The following is a 19023-nucleotide window of genomic DNA, read 5'->3' as shown; positions in this document are numbered from 1 at the left end:
CCCACCTCCGGAGCTTCATAGAAATTTACAACACTTTTGTGTTCCCGAATATCTCCACCGAGGAAGTCCGACTCACTTTGTTCCCATTCTCTTTATTCAATCAAGCAAGAAAATGGGCATATTCTCTCGAACTGGTGGAAATAACCTTGTGGGAACAAGTCGTCGAAAATTTTATGAAGAAGTATTTCCCACCAACCGAGAATGCTAGGAGAAGGAAATTAATAACAAATTTTGAACAAGAAGATGATGAATCGCTCAGCGATGCCTGGGCGAGGTTCAAGCGACTGGTAAGAAACTGTCCACATAATGGCTTACCAGACTGCCTACAAATGAAGATTTTTTACCAGGGACTGGATCCCTCTTCACAGACCGTTGCCAATGCGGCAGCCGTTGGTGGTCTGCTAGACAAAACATATGAGGAGACAAAGAGTATACTTGATCGCATTTCGAAAAACCACGAGGATTGGCGGGAAAGCGATCAAAGATTAAGAATTAAAGATAATGATACAAACAACGAGGCCATCGCATCCTTGCAAAATCAAATGACTGCAATGATGAGTTTGATACAAGGCATCACCATTAATAACACAGGAACGAAGAAAGGGTAAGTCAACGCAATTGCTCAAACGACTGCAAGTTGTGTCATTTGCGAAGAAACTCACTCGATGGAAGAATGGCCAGCAAACCTGCAATCAATATGCTTCATAAAGAATAATCCCTATTTCGATAATATAACCTCGGGTGGAGAAACCGCTCAAATTTTACGTGGAAAAATCAATAACAAAGCTTCCAACCAGTGGCGCAAAAAAGAGGGCCACCCAGATTTTTTTTGCAAAACAACGGTCCAACGCATAGTCAAGCTAGCAACTCGCAAACACCGCAATCTTCGTCCTTAGAGAGCTTGTTGAAGCAGTTCATTGTGAAAAACAAATCAGTGCTTCAGAATCAAGCAACATCCATTTGAAATCTAGAAATTCAACCAGGACAAATTGTAGGCGAGCTGAAAAATAGACCGCAAGGAGCATTGCCGAGCTTAACTGAGTCCCCTGCAATGCTGGGGGTACCGGGAAGGAACAATGCTTAGCAGTCTCCTTGCTAAGTAATAACATGACTGTGGAAGTAGGGGAGGAGCCCATCGAAACCAACTTGAATATGGTGACAACCGAAGACCCGTTGACCTATAGTTCAGAAAAGCCCAAGAAAATGAATCCCGAAGTTGCATCCATCCTCAAGCCTTCAGAACATGAGACAGAAGAAGTCCAGCTACTACCATCTCCGCAAAGATTGAAAGAAAACAAAATGATGAAGAAAAGATCGCAATAGTGGCCGCAACGCAAAATGTTATGATCCCACTAAAAATGGGCGACCCAGCAATCTTCACGATACCATGCTCCATTGGAGGGGTCTACAGTGGCCAAGCAATATGCGATCTTGGGGCAAGCATAAACATAATGTCATTATCAATCTTCAAACCATTGAGTATTTGGACACTCACACTCACAATAGAGACTATCCTGCTTATGGACAGATCCCGAATACATCCTGAAGGAGAACTGAAAAATGTTGCAATCTCAATTGATAAGTTCATCTTGCTAGCAGACTTCCTCATTTTGGATTATAAAGCAGACAAAGATGCGCCCATAATATTGGGACGACCATTCCTTTCGATCGGTCGTGCTCAAATTGATGTATGCAAGGGTGAGATTGTAATGAACATTCATGGGGAAAAGCTCCAGATTAAGGCAATCAAGATCTCAGAGGACAAAGAAAAGAGGGAAAAGCCACCATGGACGTGAAAAGACCAGCTTCGAATAAGCAGTCCCTGAGTTATTATATAACTCAACCTCACTAGGGACGCAAACTTTTGAATATCCTTTCTCTACATCAATACTTCATGAACTTTTAGCATCTTAATTTTGTCTATTATCGCATATCTATTCTTTCTTTATATTCTAAAAAAAAAAAACAATCGTGTTGAACGATTGCGGTAAAAGATTTTGTTTTGTTTAAAATCATTTGACCCTCTCACTGTTTTTCTTGAAAACGATCGAGGTGTAGGATTGCAGAGGTATTACATGAAAAAGCAACTTATCTTATTTCGTCACCGCAATCCATAGAAGACAGATCGCCGCAAAGAAGGATGCATCAGCACACAATGCGAGCGACAGTGCAAATTTGGGAGTTGTATTCTTCGTTAACTTTATTTCAAATTTTGCACCATCGCATCGCATTTTGATTTTAAAAGTTTTATCACCGTATCTTCTTTGACTACCACAATCATTTAATATTGATAAATTTAATAAGTCGCCGCATGCTGTTTCTTTGCCAATTACGATTTCAATGATGAAACACATGCTTCTATTTTTCGTATATACTAGAGTCAAGTTAATCTTAGAAAAGTCACCTCATGAAATATTTCTAGAAGTTAGGGGTCTGCTAGCTTTCTTTCAAACTCTCTTTACGAAGCTTTCTAAGAACATCGCATGACTTCTTTCAATCTTTTGGCAATGAGGACATTGCCGCGTTTTAAATTTGGGGGTGAGGTATTTATTTTCGACCTTGCTATTTTGAAAAAAAAAATTGAGAATAACAACTCCATTGTCAACGCAATAGGGAAACCGATGTTGATAAGAGTTAAGTTGTGAAGGGCACTTATCTGTAGTTAGATGTCCGTATGACACACGTGGGGGTAAGCCAAAATGAAATTAAGTCGCCAGGATCAACGCATAAATACAATGATCACAACTCCGCTGCCAAGAATGTGTGATTTTAGTCTGAGAAAGAGCGCATTGCTCGTGGTTGGATGTCCGCATGACACATGTGGGGGCAAGCCAAAATGAAGGCAAGGCACTTGGATTAGCGCAAGGTCAGAAAAAAATAATAATATCAAGAAATATGCAAGGATAAAAATCATTTGACACCTCAGTGGAAAAGTTTTCTTTTTGAAATAATCATGCGATATCCCAGAAGTTAGTAAAGTCCTTTTGAAGGTTAAGCTTGCGATCCCTAGGTCTTAGAAATATTTTCAGAGGAGACTTGAATAAGACTTGAGGAAATTTTGGTGATAAGATTGGAATGAAGTATCTTTGAGAAATCTAGAAAAAGAGAATTGCGGTCGACTTGCTAAAGGAAATCTTTAGCTTATGCTTGAGGAAAAACATTGTTTAAATTTGGAGGTGTGATAACGGGCAGAAATGCACGTTATTATAGTGCTAAGTTCTTAAACAATGCTAGCTTGCGTTGATAAAATATGTTAGATTGCATCTAAAAAGCATTAAGTTTATAACATTGCGGTTGCATGCGTTCATTACATAGGAACTGTTAATTTTTGTGTTTTTATGCAAAATATGCATTGACGCAAGGCGAAAAGAGCGATCACAAGAGATCAACGAACGAACATAGCATTACCGCAAGGCTTTGTGGTGATTTATGTTCGCAAACATATGCTCAAGAAGGATTGACACATAGAGCCGACGCAACTTGGTGGGCACATCTGAGTGAAAGGCATAATTAACCACGATGGGACAGAAAGCTGATGACTATCGAATCCGAATTAAGTTGACAGCCGCTAATGATAATAAGTACATTCAGCTTTTCGGCACATCAGTCAAGGAATTAAAGCCATCCCATCTGTGCAATCATAAGAGCGAAGCTGCCTTTCACCCCGGAAGCTCTATAAATACCAAAGGCATCCATCAGACAAGGAGTTCGGAGAGTTAGAGACTTTTCCCTTAGATAGTTTAGCCTTGTTCTTAGATTTTATTTTATTTTTAAGGCGAAACAAGGGAAGAGTAGAGACACCGGAAGATCGCTCAGGGCAACTCGAGAGAGAACCCGGAGGTGTAGAAGTAGAGAGCGGGCCGACTCTCGCGAGAGCGAGATTATCTTTTGAACACGAGTAGAAATACAGTGTAAAAGCCTGGGCAGCAAGAGATTGCTATCAGGCTCTTTATTCTCTTCTTGCATTGTTATTTTGTACTTCAACTTTATATTTATACAATGGAAGTTCTTATTCTACATCTGTTCACTCTTTTAGCACGCATGAGTAGCTAAACTTGTCGAATGGGTTGAGAAGAACTAAGCTCACATGACCTAGGAAGTTCATTGTTTGCGATTATTTTGTGTTATGTTATGCCAAACATCCCTTTAGAGCTACTCAAGAGAGAGTCTAAAGAAAGAACCTAAGAGAGAGAGCAAGGTTAGAATCTAGACTCAAGAAAGCAAGATTAGAACTGCATAAACAAGAGATAGAGACTTAGAGATAAGCTCTGTTTGCCAACCTACATCGCATGCACCCTAGAGATAGGTATGATATTATGTGGTCACCTTATTTGTGTATGTGTCATTTTGTCAACGCATAAATGAGAATAGAGGCTTATGTGTAGGTTCTATAGACTTATCGCATATATCGCATGCGTTCTAGCCTTAGAAGCCGTGGCATTCACACCGAGAGGTGGTTTACTGTTGTATGCATGTTGCATGATCGCATAGAATGAATGCATCCTTGGAAGTGTTAGCCGAAACTTTTCTCAACCCGTTCACCGCATACTCATAGCATCTTCCATTTTATCAACTTTTTTCGAACTCCGCCGCATTTGTTTGTTTTCATTACCGCAACAAACAAAACCAACACTTATTTGAGTTACCAGTTACCGCAAAGTTTTCCTAAAAATTACCACCACAACCTGTTTTCCTAAGTCCCTGAGTTCGACCCTGGACTTACCAGGAAACTCAGTGGGTTTACACTTGGATTCCACTGAGAAAACTTGAGTGCTCAACGTATTTTCATCATTGCATTTCATCCATAATTCCACATCATAAAATAACGCATCAAACAACATCCTCCATTGCTTTCTTATAAGACAATGGATTCTTAACCTCGCCATTGGCTACCATAGCCAAGATTTCAATGAAACCTATATAGCGAACAGGTGGGTTTGTAACCCTCCCACTACGTTGAGGTTCTTTCAACGCTACTAGATGAACTTCTATCAACAACTCTTGTTGAAGTTTTCAGTAGTTTCGTTGGAAAGTTCACGCAACATGATTTTACTATGTGGATTGTGCTCCCTCATATGATCCTCCTCAACCCTTAAGGGAGTAATCTATCTACTTACCCCTGTTTCAGGGAAGGAGTGAATTCCATCTTGTGTAGATGAGTTTCCAGCTCCTCAATCAGATGAATCCCCAAAGTGGTAGATTTGAGTTGGCAATCTGGCCACCCGTACCCATATAAATCAAAGGACTGCCCTCATAGGCAGGAGTTTCCCAACTCACTCAGGATTAAGGTCATGTTACCTATGGTCATCTTAGGTAAATTAAAGTATCTATCATGAACGATGTTATATAACAAAACTAAACATTTCATGGTCCGATCATATACAAACTCCTTTGTATAGGATAACTTCGCTCGCATGTCTCCACATGAATGATCAAGTTCAGACCATCTGTAGCACTTTACAATACTTGTAACATCTACAAAGCAGGCCGTATCCGTAGTATCACAAGGATAAGGTTTTCCTCCTTTATTCATATATTACAAACCATTGAGGTTATCACTTAAGGCATGATCCACTTGTATGTCTCCACATACATGCTTAAGTTACAACAATAACCAGAGATCTTAGTTCATTGGTTTGTGGTTAATGCAATTAAAATATCCCATATTTCATGGACAATAGTGAAGAAAATATCTCATATTATTACATCACAAATGTCTATTCATACACGTGTTTACAAACTACAAGACCCTATGAGATTTAGAGCATCAACTCAATCTCCAACTTGTTCTAAAGTGAGTGGGTGTACAAGATAAAACAAGTAGAAAATAATAAACTAGGGCCCTAAGGCCCAGTATAAAATCTCCCACTTGCTCTAGTCTAGCGCAGACGGTCCCATATACCCATGCTCTGTAGGTGACCCTAAAAAATGTAGCCGTGAGAGCCTTCATAATTATCTTCGTGACTATCACGTCCCCTCGATGTAGAATCTCACGGATGATATGATACTTCTGCTTTATACGTTTTTCGCGCTTGTGACTTCTAGGCTCCCTGGAGTTCGCCATAGACCATTATTATCACAATAAAAGATGATGGGCCTAGACATGTTTGGAACAACTTTCAGATTAGTCGGGAACTTTTTAAGCCAAACGACCTCCTTAGCAGCTTCACGAACCGCTACATACTCAGTCTTCATCGTGGAGTCAACGATGCACCCCTGCTTAATGATTCGTCAAACTACAACCCCTCCGTTAATAGTGAACATTGATCCTGGAGTGGATTTCTGAGAATCCTTATCAGGCTGAAAATTAGAGTTTGTGTATCCACTAAGGATCAAATCCTTAGATTTATACATAAGCATGTAGTCCCTCGTTCTCCAAAGATACATGAGGATGTTCTTGATGGCAGTCCAGTGGGCCTGTCCTGGATTAAACTGATATCTATTAACTATCCCCACAACGTAGCAGATGTCAGGTCGAGTACATAACATTGCATACATTAAACTGCCAAAGCCAGATGCATGGGATCCATTTCATTTCCTCAACCTCTTGAGGTGTCTAAGGACACTATTCCTTAGATAATGTAACTCCATACCGGAAAGGCAGTAGGCCCCTTTTGGAGTTCTACATCGAGTACTTGATCAACATCTTGTCAATGTATGATACCTGAGACAATGCTAGCACTTTGTTCTTTCGATCCTAAAAGATCTAAATACCAAGAACAAATTGAGTCTCTCCCAAATCTTCAGACTGACTTTTTTACTAGCACTTTGTACTTGATCAACTCTTACTTTATAATGTTGTTTACTGTTTAAGATCGACTATTTTATAGTGATTACCTAGGTAACTTAACCTTAATCCTGAGCTAACTACGAACTCCTGTTTATTCAGGATTATCCTTAGATTTTCATAAGTGAGGGTTGACTCAACAGCACCAGCTCAATAAGCCTCCCATTTCAGGGGTATGACTGGGTAGATTGCTGGAGACATAGGGTGCAAGATGGAATTCGCTCCTACCCACTTTTAGGGATAGTAGAGAGGTTGTTCCCTTAAGTACTGACTCCGGATCTTGAACAAGGGGCCCTACCCACTAATTGGCCTGAGAGGGACTCGATTTGTTGATCGGATCACAAACCAATTGTTCATTAGAGGATTAGTGGGACTTAAGGAACAAGAGGTAATCTCGGGGGGTAAAACAGCCTTTTGACCCAACCGTTATTACAAACAACCTGTGAATGGTTAACTTACTAATTATGGTTATATCGAGTGGACACAATATACCTATAGTGAGGGGAGTGAAACTACTGGGCTTTAGTGGAGTGACCCAGTAGTTAATGAATGGGGGTTAATTTGGTGTAAAGAATTTAGCCAATTAATCTCGATCGTTGGAGTCCATGATCTATAGGTCCATTAGGTCCCCCTACTAGTTCATAAATAGATTAGTCTTAGAATAGAGTGATAAGTTGATTTGAAACGTTTAAATTCGAATTAAGGGAATTAGTAATTATATGTGATATAATTACACATTTAATTTTGGAATTAAACGTAATTGGAGAATCGATTAATATATAAATATGATTTAAATATTAATTTCACGAGTAGGGATTCATGGTAATGGAATTGATGATTTAATATTTGATATTAAATTAATAGAATTAATTAAATTATTTAATTAATTATTAATTATTAATTTTATTAGAAAATTGATTATTGAATTAATTTTTGTAAAATGAAATTTTAATTTTAATTAAAGAATTAAAATTTTAAAAAGTATTGATTTTGAAAATCAATTTCAAAATAAAAAAGGGAATTTGAAAATTAAGAAAAATCCCAATGTGGGATTTTCTCACTTTCAAGCAAGAAGGTTAGTCACCTTCTTACACATAATTCCACCACCAAATTCAAAGAGTACCTGGAATCACTTCAAGTGATCAGCTTTGCATGAGAGTCATGTAATAAAATCACTATTGATTGAATGGAAAAGAAGATCCAATTGTTGAATTGTTGAGTTTTTGAAGGTTGAAGAAGTTGTTCTTCAACAAACTTAAAAACCAGAAAACCTCTCCTTCGATTTCCCTAAGTTCAAGCTTGTTTTGAGTCCCACAACTCAATCTAAGGCTCCTAGAGACTAGTAGGGAAGCTCCAGTGGTGGTCCACAGCAAGATTGGGAGAAGATTGCAGTTAAATATCGAGTTTGAAGAGGATCTTCAAAGGTATGTAATGAAACCCTCTTAATACCCCATGAATATGCTTAATTTGATGTCAAAATTGAGGAATTAGAATGCTTAATGATCCTGTTTTCTTCTGTTGCATGTTTCTGTAAACTAACACTAAGAAGTAACTACCTCTTGTTCCTTTGCGGTAGCCTACAAAAAGGCATAGTTCTGAACGAGATTCTAATTTATAAGGATTTGCCTCAAGCACATGTGCTAGGCAACCCAAATTCTAAAATGATGTAAACTAGCTTTACAAACATTCCATAATTCCAAAGGTGTTCTGGCAACACTTTTGGATGGAACACAATTCATAATGTATGCTGCAGTCTGTACTGCAAAACCCCAAAACAAATTAGGTAAGGAAGCGTAACTCATAATAGACCGAACCATGTCCAACAGGTTTCGATTTCTCCTTTCTGATACACCATTTTATTGAGGTGTGTCAAGTGTTGAGAGTTAAGATACAATTCCATATTCTATTAAATAGTTCTTGAATGTTAGATCCAAAAACTCTCCACCTCGATCAGATCAAAGTGTCTTAATTATTTTATTTAATGCATTTTCAACTTCTTCCTTGAACACTTTGAACTTTTCAAAGGATTTAGACTTATGTTGCATTAAATAAACATACCCATATCTTGAATAATCATCAGTAAAGATGATGAAATATTCAAACCCACCTCTTTCTTTTACATTTATCGGACCACAAAGGTTTGAACTAGCTCTAAGGATTCTTTGGCCTTATGACCTTTTCCAGTAAAAGGTCTTTTAGTCATTTTGCATTCAAGGCATGACTCACACATAAGTAAAGAATTTTCGTTTAACTCGCTTAGAAGTCCATTCTTCACCAACCTCTCAATCCTATTGAGATTTATGTGCCATAATCTCAGGTGCCAAAGTTGGACATTTTCTTTAAGAGAAATTTTAAGTCTTTTATGTTGAGTTACCACAGTTTTAAATATTTAAGTGTTATGGAGGGATTTAGTTGCTAACGGTCTTAGTACATATAAATTATTTTCCAGTTCAGTTGAATAAATACTGACACCATTCTTAGAAATAAACACTTTATTTACAAAGAAGTTTATACAATATGATTGTTCAAGTAAACACTTTACAGAAATTAGGTTCCTTTTCAAACCAAGAACTACATATACATTTTCTAACAAAATATATCTATTATGTAAAGGTAATTGGAGACCTCTTACTGCCACAGCTGAGACAACGTGGCCAGTTCCAACCTGCATCGTCATCTCCCCAGCTTTCAGTTGACACCAGAAACTAATTTCCTAAAATGAAGAACAAACGTGGTTAGTGGCATCCAAATAAATTATCCAGGCTGAATCATCATTCTCCACCAAACAGGTTTCCAAAACAAGCAAATCATATTCACCTTGCTTGGCCTTCTTCTTTTCTGCCAAGTCTTTGGGACAGTTCCTCTTTCAATGTCTCTCCTGGTTGCAATGGAAATAGATTCCCTTTGCAACCTTGGTTTTCTTGCCTTTTTGGGTAGCAGCTGGTGGGTTGCATTCCCTTTTCCACCTTTATTCTTCTTCCACTTTTTGGTATCGAAAGAAAAAGGCACAAACTTTGTCCCAGAGGTCGAACCTCTATGGAACTTTGGTGACGAAAAATTAGCCGTCAAAGACTTGATGACTAAAATTAAGTAAACGCAATATGCGATGCATGTCTTAAGGTATGTGTTGATTCTCATGCGTTGGTGGTCATGCATTGAAGTGATACTATGCGTTAACGAATGTATGCGATGACCATGCATTCCTGTCACAAGTTTTCTTACGCTCACGCTAAGTATAATGCAAACGCAAGTTTATCGGGTGATCTGAGGTCGAACTCAGGGACTTGTAACTAAATGCTATGCCGTAATGTGTTTGTGGCGGTTGAATAAAAGAATGATGGGGTTTTATGCTACAACTACTCCTACTCATATCTAACAGACAACGCAATGAGAAGTACAATGAGAGGTAGAGACACGACAACTATTGACGTGAAGTAAATGGATGAAAAATAGATAAAATGTGAAGATGTCTTCATCGCAACCCTTAAGAGTGACCGTAAGGGCAACCTCAGCCAACGCAAGCTATGCAATCATGCTACACACACTTGTGCCTAAATCTAGGATGTATGCGGTGTGTGTGTGAAATGTCGAGATGACCGCATATCGCCACCATATCCTACTTTTTTGGACGCATGCAATATCCTCTCCGTAGGGTGCATATGCTGTGTAATAGCAAACAAAGCTTATTCCTAGGTTCCCCATTCTTGCTTATGCGTTCCAGTTCGCTCTCTCGAGTCTTAGATTTGGGTTTTAGACTACTCTTCCAAGTATGCCTAAATGATGAATGATGCGCTCATAAGACAAGGTAACCGCATACACTTGGCTGATTCAAGATTATTCCTATCTCTAGTGAACAATAGCTTACATTGCTTGATGCGACCAGCCACTTACTCTCTCGGGAAATTAGTTGTTGCTGACTTTACTCATAGACAAGCATTATGTTCGTCTATAGACAGGCGTTGCTATAGCTTCACACCAAGCAAATAAGGTTTTCTCACACACTCACGCAACGCATACCTCTCGGTAGTTTGCTACATGCTTCATATCTCTAATCTGCATGACTAAGTATGTGATACTCTAGCAATCTCATTAATGCAATGAAAGTTAAGGATGCTGAGTAAAGAAAGATGAAGATGGAATCGAAGGAAACATAGAAATGCATTGAACACACAATGTATTAATTTCTTAATCCAAAATGTAATACAATACAATATAGGAAAAGAAGAGAAAAGGGAAGGACCAGCTGGAAGCAATGTCTTACTTCCAGCAGATGTGTGTCAAGGCTGCCGGTGGTGTCATGGAAGGACGATGGAGTTGACTTTCTCGAGATCTAACTCCAGCGAAGGCTTCAGTTGTCACTCGGAATGGATGAAAGAGATGAAGAACTCTCAAGCTTTCTTCCAACGTGCTTGTCTAGATCACAAGGATCTGCCCAAAGGCCGGAACTTGAATGAATTGAAATTCTACTCAGCGGCTTCTATTTATAGAGCTTGATCGCCGACAGCATTAATGAACCTGCTCTGATTTTGACATTCGTGGTGTGTTGGTCCTTTTCTGAATCTCTATTACTAACGGCATGGTAGGTGAAATGTCAACATCATCTTTTGGATTTCCCGAGATATGTGTTGATACCTTCATTCCACCAACCTTGCATTCATCCCACTATTATGGTTATTGTGTAGCCACAATCGTGCAGTGACCGCATTCGCTTAATTACCGTAACTTCTACACGATGAATGCAATCGCTTGACGATCACAACTCCTATGCGATGGATGCATGCGGTTGATTACCGTAATACCCATGCATTGATCGTATGCGTTCACCTTTGCGATGGAGAGTTTCTCCGCATGCGGTCATCTATGCGGTAGCCCAGCTTCCGTGTTTGCGTCCACTTCCTGCGTTAGCTACAAAAATAGACAATTGAATGCAGAATAATGCATAATAATGGGTTAGCTGAGATTCTAAATGTTGAACGCCGCAAACTCATTTTCTCATGAATTCCTAACATAATTGCTGCATATTCTGCTTAACAACCCTCATGATTCTAAATAAAAGGTCTAAGATGACATGCATTTCTGCATGTCATCAAACTTCTTAGAGGATGAAGCAAAATTTGCTTCACCCTTCTCTTCTTTGGTTTTCATCAAGGACTGGAAGGTCTGTAGCTCATTGAACAAGGTGGTCAGGTTGTAGTCAATCTTGTTCATGATAGCACTGCTACGAAACTATAGGAAACTTTCAGATAAAAATTCCAGAATGAAGGTAACCTGACTGGCTTCATCAATACAGACCCATTCATCTCTGCCATGTTGAAGTGGACCATCATGTTGAGAACATGTTCTCAAACAAATACCCCTTCTTGCATAAGGGCATTGAAGATGTGTTTGAGAGCGTCGTGGCTGAGCTGTGCGGACGGTTTTCTGAATATTCTCCTCAAGGACTCTATAATCTCAAGAGCCATTAGTATGGGCTAATGCTTCTTGGCCAAGAATTCGAAAAGGATTGTCAAGATCTATGCTCGGGCCTTCTCGTTTGCCCGTATCCATTGCTCGTATGCTTCCCGAACTTTTTGAGCAGCACTGAGAGCTAGAATAGGAGAACAATCCTCCATGAGGACAAAATAAAGGTCATCGATGATAAGGATGTGTTGATCATATTTTTTTCAAGAAGTGTAGTTTTTGCCTGTTAATTTGTTAGCAGCGAGTAAATTTAGTGTAGCGGAAGTCATATTGAAAATATTGTTGAAACCATACAAATTATTTATAATTAGTCTATTTGCATTAACCATCAAGACAACCAATCAATTTTTTAGCAAAATAGTTTAATGTACCTAAGTAACATCTATTTGCAATGATGTTTCAGTAAGACAGGACAAAAGTCACCGTAGGATGATCATGTGCCCCTTCACTGAAATAAGATAATCTCAACAAATAGACAGAACAACTCTTTGTTACTATAACTATCAGCCACCATTGTCCGGTCCATAATTTGTTAAACTCACTTAACAAATCTTGTAAGTGTAACCCTCCATTTTAGGTCCTAGAGTTTCGCCCCAATGAGCCAACCATAGGGAAAAATTGATTGAGACATGAAAGTAAAGTAACCCTAATCGTTGCTGGAGTTTGAATAAAGCATCATGCAAAAATGTCATCCTATAGGGGACACTCAGTGCCACAAAGCCATGCATGAAACTTTACTTCAAACTAATGAGAGACCGAGGGATATGTTGTCAAACATCCTGCTCCATCTTACTATAAACACTCTCTCTATTCATCTTGATATTGATCTATACAAATGCCATCCGTAGGGGACATTTAAGGTGCCTCGAGGTCGTGTATAGATTTCACGGTGTGAACTTTAAGGGAGAAATGTGAAGATGATAAAATGAAGTATCATGTACCCTATTTTCCTCTCACTGAGCGTTTTACTTAGGGTTAATTAACTTAGAAAAAATCGGCTACTGATTTTTAACTAAGTGAAAGTTTAATTTGCCCAAAAACAATACTTGTCTTTGAATAGTTAAACAATTTTGAATAAGGTCTATTAAACTCTTTAACAAACTTTAATCAAACTTGCATGCTTATAACAAATCTATCTAATTCACCTTTCTAGGTAAGTTCACAGGTAGGGGTGTTACGTTTCCATCAGCTTAAATACCCTAGCCTAGACAAAACTAGCATTAGACAAAAAGTCCCTTATAGATACATTTGTAACAAAGTTAATCTTTTATTATGAATCAATTTAAACATATTAAACCGATAAAAAGATTAAACTTAAATTTCTAATCTCATTAGAAATATGATCTTAGGTCTATTTAAATCATGTTTTAAAACAATTTTAAAAGATGATTTTAGCCTAAGGTTTGCATGCAACTCTGAATTATTGCTTTTAATTTCTAATTTCATTTTATTATAACAATTATAAACAAAAGAAATAAATTAAAACCATACATTACATGCTTTGACATGCTTTAGTAAATTATAACATTTATAAATTATCTAAGGTAGTGTCATACATCATGCAATTTTATTTCATTACTAACATATATGACATTTATATAAATAGTTAATGAAACAAACCATAGCATACATCCATACATACATTGAACTATATATTATAACAATTATAATATAAATGATGTATGAATATGCTATTAATTCATGCATGCACATATTATAACATTTATATTATATGATACATGAGCATGCTATAAAATTAAATCATGCATCTAAAATTATAACATTTGTAATATGATGCATGAAATTAATGAATAACCTATGGTGGGATTGTATACTATATGACATACGATATGCCATATAAATATAAATAAAAATCATACATCAAATGCATAATTAATAAATAAAAAGATTATTGGACCTCGATTGGACACTAAACAAATTAATTAAATTAATATAACTCTTATATATATTAATTTAATTAACCAAAGAATCTAATTGTTACAAGAATAAGTGTCAACCAATTCAAAAATAAGTGAATCGGGCTTTGAACCGCTCGAACCAGACTAGAAACCGGTCTAGATGAACCCAAACTGCTAGAACCGGAGAACCCACGAACCGAACTGGACTAGCAGACTACGAACCACGCGTGAACTGGAGCTGAAACGCGTGAAAACACCATCTCGGAGCATCGCGACGCCGTGCCCTAGCGTCACGACACTACAAAGTTTTCCTTCGTTTGCCACATTGCAGCATCATGATGATAGGACATAGCGTCACAACACTACGAAGTTTTCCTTTGTTTGCTACATTGCAGCGTCATGATGACAGGACATAGCGTCACGACACTACTGTACAATCATCCACTGTACAGTTTCGAATAGGTTCGAAACTCCATCATTTTTTGTCTCGTTTTCTCCAGAATTCGGGCAGGAACATCACGATCGACTCAATGACGATTAATACAGATTCAATAGTGAAATTATGCCAAAAAAACATGGGCCTTTACATACCAAAAGTAAATACAAAGTAATTAAACATAGTATCAATCCAGAAATTATCCAACAATTTCAAAAACAACCATCAAAACAACATCACATGAATAAATTGACAGATTGTTAAATCCCAACATAAACTGTAAAAACAATTTCGAAATTTTGGAAAAATTGGGTCATCAACCTGGCTCTGATACCAATTAAAGGATCCAATTAAGGGTCATCGAGCAAAAGCAGATCGTCCCAATTCTCTAAAATTTTCCAGAATGTAGAATTTTATAGTAACATACATTATGCATCTAAAATAGAAACTTACAGCATGCTAGAAAAAGAATTATAGAAAATTAAAATAGGGTTCATAACCCATATCTTTGAAGAATGATCTTTAATAGATTCCCTTGAACTGAAGAACACCACCACAAAGAAAACTCTGTATTATCTAGGTGAGAATCCAGGAGTTTGTGTGTGCTCTGGCTATTTTGGAAGTGGGAGATTCAGAGAGTAGAGAGGAGGAGATTGGGAAAATAGTACATAACGTTTTTATATCCCTTTCTTTTTCTCTGTAAAGGCCTCTGTGAAAAACAAAGAAAAATGATGAAGATCAACAACCACCCAATTCTTTGAGAGAAAGAGGGGGAGGGAGTTACAACTCCCTCCCAAAAAATGTTCTTTTAAAAAAATTAAAAAAATTAAAAAAAATTAATTTTAACAAAAAAATTTAATATATATTTATATGATAACAACTTTATCATATAATATATATTAAACTATATGTTATATCAAATATAACATATAAACTATAGTTTAATATTGTATCCAATACAATATAACCTATAGTTAATTCTCTCAATAACGATATTTAATATAAATCCCATTTATATTAAATTTAATTATATGAATCAAATTCACATAGTTCAACTATGACCAAACACCTCTTAGGCCAGGAGAGGATGTGACGTCACATTGTTCAAACCCTAGAATCAGCTTTTAAGAGAGCAATTTATCTATTTACAACATTGGGGAAAGAGTGGATTCCTTCTTGTGTAGTTGTGTTCCCAACTCCTCGATTAGACGAATCCCCAAAATGGAGGCTTGTTGAGTCCGCGATCTGGCGACTCCCACCCATACAAATCAAAAGACCACCTTCACAGGCAAGAGTTCACAACTCATTTAGGATTCAGGTCATGTTACCTATGGTCATCCTGGTGAAATTTAAGTCTCTATTATGAACGACATTATATAATAAGACTAAACATTTCGTGGTCCAATCTTATACAAACTTCTTTGTATAGAATATCCCCCTCACATGCCTCTACGTGAATGATTAGGATCAGATCATTTGTAGCACTTTACAACAATTGTAACATCTATAAAGTGGGTCATACTCTAGATATATGTTTAAGCTACAAGATAACCTTTACAGAGAAAAAGAAAGGGATACAAAAATCTTTTCAACAATTGTAACGTTTTTGTATCCATCTACTACAAACCATTTAGGTTATCACTTAAACATGATCCACTCATATGTCTCTACATATATGTTTAAGCTACAAGATAACCTTGGATGTTGGTTTATTGGTTTGTGGTTAATACAACTAATTTTAACATAATATATTAAATATTGTATTACATAAATAAATAAAATATTTGTACAATCAATTAAAATTATAGGACCCTACGAGATTTAGGGCATCAACCCTAACACTACATTGCTCATCAACATGGTCGAGGTGATAAGGCTTCAATTACTTATGTGGATGATAGGATGAATTTCCATCTACAATGGTAATTGCACCCAATAAGAGGCTTTCCCAACCTTTTCGATGATTTCCACCGGTTCTTCATAGCTCCTCACAGTGTGTCATTCTCTTTGGTCTTGCAATCGAAATGTTCTTGGCGTAATCTTACCCGAACTGCCCCTGGTAGGAACTCTCGGCATCTTAGCTTCATTTTCCTCCTTTTTGGAGGCAGAGACTTGTTTTAGTTGTCCGACTCGACAATGTGATACTTTTCCAAGACACGAAGAATGTCTTGAGGGGCTTTCCCTTCCATGGTTTCAACTGACTCGTGGATAAGCTCCTTCTCCAATTGGAGGGTTGAGATCATCTTTATCACATTTGGCTATTTCCTGGCATGCACAACAATGACATAGACCCTGTGATCACTAAGCATTTAGCGAGGGGTATCAGTATTATCTTGTGCTCGAGTTAAGAATTCCATCCCCAATACCATGTCAAAGTCATCCATCTTAACTATCACGAAATCGATAGGGTCACTCCAATCCCCCAATTTTACGTATGTTCACTTTACCATTCCTGTAATAGGCATGGTCGCAGAGTTCACTGCTTTCATTTTCCTTACGCCTCCTTTCCAACGAAGATTCAACCATCTGACTTCTGTTTCAGACATAAAGTTATGGATGGCTCTAGAGTCAATTTTGGTACTCTTGGCCGATTTATGGTTGACCCAAGCATCTATGTACATCAATCCGTCCTTTTGGGGTTCCTTTATTTCTCTCATTTTCTTCTGGAGGGCAGCTAAGAATCTGGCCCCAACTCGTGGGGTTTCATCTTCCTCTTCTTGTATATTATCGTTCTCTATATGAACAACTTTTCCTTTCGAGTTTGAGGCTAATGAGGCTTGAAAGACGTTAAAGGCTGCTCGTTTCAGACATTTGCTTGCCTTGTGCTACCCCTTGCATATATAACAGGATAGAGAGCAATAAAAATTCTGTTGATTTGGTCCCCACCATGTATTTCTAGTCTTATGTTGAAGTGGTTTACCATCCCCAGTAGTGTCTCTATCTCCCTCACTATTTCTCGATGGGCTTGAGCAGTTGCTCTTATTCCCTCTAGTTGGGGATCTCGAATGTTTCCGCATCTCTTGAGATTCATCAGTTAAGTCGAACAATCGTTTAGTCGCTGTGTACGCGACTAGGAGATCATGTATTCTTTGTTCATATAATTTTGTTTTCGCCCACAATTTCAGACCTTCGACAAAATAGAAAACTTTTTCTTTTTCGGACATATCTTGTATGTCCAACATCAGCCTGAAAAATTATTTCACATAGTCCCTAATAGTGTCAGTATGTTTCAATTCTCATAGCTTACGTCTTGCCAAAATTTCAACATTTTCGGGAAAGAACTAAGAACACAATTCCTGTTTTAGTTTCTCTCACATGGTGCATCGACCCTCTCGGATGTCCATGAAACGGGACCTTCACCATAACTTGGCATCCTCTGCTAGATGCATCGTCGCCAAAGTGATCTTTGACTCTTCAGTAGTTGTGTTCGTAGCTTTGAAATCCCACTCCATATCAGAGATAAAATTTTCTAGCACTTTCGCATCACGAGCCCTACAGAAGGTCTTAGGCTCAAGTACTTTTGCTCTATTGAACTGCACCCTCAGCTGGGGCTTGGTTTCTCACCGCTCTCATGGTGAGGTTAACTCTTGCACTGATGTCCACAATCTCTACCTGGACAACATTGAGAGTGGCTCGAAAGTCTTTGGATAACTCCATCTGAATTTTCGCTTTCTGTGAGCTGTCTAGTTCTTTGACATGCTCTTCCATAAGGGCAACATAGGCAGACGAGCCATCCCCACGCTTGAAATTACCAATTCTCATAGCTTTTGCTTCTAAGGTCTCAACCCTTGTTAACAATTCCTTGATGAACATCCCGTTCAAGTGACCAGCCACCTTGTCGATTCCATTAGCCTTGTAAGAGATTTCTTGTAATCGAGTTTCTAGGAATCGAACTTGATTAAAGACTTCTATTAGATAGAGCATTTACTCTTCTATCTCGATCAATCGGTCAACATGGGACTTGTCCAACTGCTCTGTAATAGACATTATCACATCTTCTCAACTTAGCCAACTTGACTCTAATGCCAATTGTCACAATCGCACTATCGTAAAAGTCTCAAGGAAATTGTGTGGCACTTTTATTCGCCCTCGAACAAGTTAACTGATCCAAATTCGAATAGTCGATGGCATAATGAGTATCGCAACCTCTACCCCCGTTCTTGAGAAAATATTTTAGAAAACGGGTTGAAAGAAAAACGTTTTTGCAAATGTTTGATAGCATGATTGCGCAATGAAGATTAGTCGTATAGCTAGAAAGCAATAAAAGGGTCAACAACGCTTTATAACATTCAACTCTCAGATGTGAAGATAAGACAACTAGTCATACGTCTACATAGTGCATTCTGAACAAAAAAACATCTACCACCCATGTATATGGAAATGGACGAGCAGTCATACACTAAGAAAAGTACATAGAAAGT

At 37.8% G+C, this 19023-nt stretch overlaps 1 non-coding gene across 1 annotated transcript; it reads right to left on the bottom strand.

The window, feature by feature from the left end:
- Nucleotides 1-206: 206 nt before the first annotated feature.
- LOC120076959 (small nucleolar RNA R71) lies at nt 207-313 on the bottom strand. The gene has a single exon (XR_005481703.1). It is a non-coding gene; the product is annotated as a small nucleolar RNA R71 (small nucleolar RNA).
- Nucleotides 314-19023: the final 18710 nt, after the last annotated feature.

Source organism: Benincasa hispida, chromosome 4 (assembly GCF_027475165.1).
Source record: "Benincasa hispida cultivar pf3 chromosome 4, pf3_genome.v1.1, whole genome shotgun sequence".
Taxonomy (NCBI): domain Eukaryota; kingdom Viridiplantae; phylum Streptophyta; class Magnoliopsida; order Cucurbitales; family Cucurbitaceae; genus Benincasa; species Benincasa hispida.
Note: the sequence above shows the minus strand (reverse complement) of the source record. Positions and strands in the feature narration are given on the sequence as shown.